Source organism: Belonocnema kinseyi, chromosome 9, assembly GCF_010883055.1.
Source record: "Belonocnema kinseyi isolate 2016_QV_RU_SX_M_011 chromosome 9, B_treatae_v1, whole genome shotgun sequence".
Taxonomy (NCBI): Eukaryota; Metazoa; Arthropoda; class Insecta; order Hymenoptera; family Cynipidae; genus Belonocnema; species Belonocnema kinseyi.
In genome coordinates, this window is record NC_046665.1 from 76,199,818 (window position 1) to 76,201,503 (window position 1,686).

The following is a 1,686-nucleotide window of genomic DNA, read 5'->3' on the forward strand; positions in this document are numbered from 1 at the left end:
TTTTATATGTTTGTATTTTTTTATTTGAAAATTCAACTGTTTGGTTAAAAATGTATCTTTTTTCAATTGAAAGTTCAACTATTTGGTTGAAAATACAACTCTACAAGTTTAAGTATCAACTATTTGGATAAAAATCCCACTATTTGGTTGAAAATTCAATCATTTTGTCAAAAGAGTAATCTTTTATGGTCGAAAATGAAAATTTTTTGTTATATTTTCGTTTTTTTTTTTAATTTGAAAATACAACTGTTCGGTTAAAAATCTGCATATTTGAGCGCGCCTAGGGCGCGCGACGGTTAAATCTCGCGCTTCGCGCTCAGATATTTATTCTTTGAATTTGGAATGCTTGAAAAAAAACTTTATGAAAAAGATCTCTTTTGGATGGCAGTATTTATATGCGTCTTCATATTCTGAATTGTCTACTTAATTAAGTATAGTCAAAGATTAAGTTTCTCAAAGCTCTGTAGGCTTTGAGGTACACATTCTCATCGTGACACTCGCGCTGCGCGCTCGATTTCCGACAGACATTTGTAAACAGGTTTTGTTGGATTTTTTTCTCGTAACTTTTGTCGTTTTTCCACACATTTTTTTTTTATTTTACGTTTTTCAACGTTATTTTTCACGAATAAAACAAAAGGTACGCGTTCTATCAAGAAGTGATTCTTAACGAAATTGTAGATCTTTTTTGATATAACCATTTTTGTTAATTCATCTTTTTTTGTATCCTACCTAGTTTGTCCACAAAATGGAATTTTTTATTTTCCATTATTTTTTGTGCAATCAAAATTTGAATTTTCGATTTTTGAAGAAAATCCAAAAATTGGTTATGATAATCTTGTAGGGATTTCAAAAAGAAATGTTTTTCTTTTCTTGACTTTTTTTCATATCGTGCGTTTTTCGGCTTCAGATTTTGATTTTCGGTTGATTAAAAAAACTTTGAAAACGCTATAACTCTGAGAATTATCTTTTCATCGGAAAAAGTCATTAGGATAAATTTTTTGTTCTTTACAATACTATAAATATTCGTACATAGAATTTTCAAATTCAGAAAAAAGTGGTCTCAAAATTTTTCAAAATGCGCTCACTTTTTGAATTTTTATCAAAAATGGCTGGTTAACGAACTCGTCCTTTCTTTTAGGTCCTTGAAAAAGTGTGCCAAAGATGGATTTGATTCGTTCATTTTTTCGAGAGTTATCGTGTTTACGGACGGACGGACGGCCAGACGGACAGGTGCCATCGTGAAAACCTGATTTTCGGTTTCAGGGGGTCTCGAAACGTGGAGATCCGTTGAAAAAGTGTGATATCAAATTTCCGACAATTTTAATACTTTCTCAATCATAAATGATGAGAATGTAAAAATGTATCATTTTCAGTTAAAAGTTCAAATATTTGGCAAAATAATAAAGTTCAGTTAAATAATAAATAATAATAAATAAATAAAGTTCAAATATTTGTTTAGTACTTTACAAGTTGAAATATCCACTATTTCGTTAAAAATTTAACTATTTTATTGAAAATTTAATTATTTTGTTAAACATTCAATTATTTAGTCAAAGTATTTTTTTCGAAAATTCAACTGTTTTGTTGAAAATTCATCTTTTTCGACAGAAGTTTTGCCCCTTTGGATTGAAAATTCATATTTTTTGTTGAAAAATGTCTTTGTTTAAATAGACTATAGACTATTTA

The 1,686-nt window shown here is 28.8% G+C and overlaps 1 protein-coding gene across 1 annotated transcript in view; it reads left to right on the top strand.

Moving 5' to 3' along the window:
* Positions 1-1,686, top strand: part of LOC117179363 (39S ribosomal protein L46, mitochondrial) — a 6,858-nt gene that overhangs the window by 3,694 nt on the left and 1,478 nt on the right. The gene's annotated exons all lie outside the window — the stretch shown is intronic.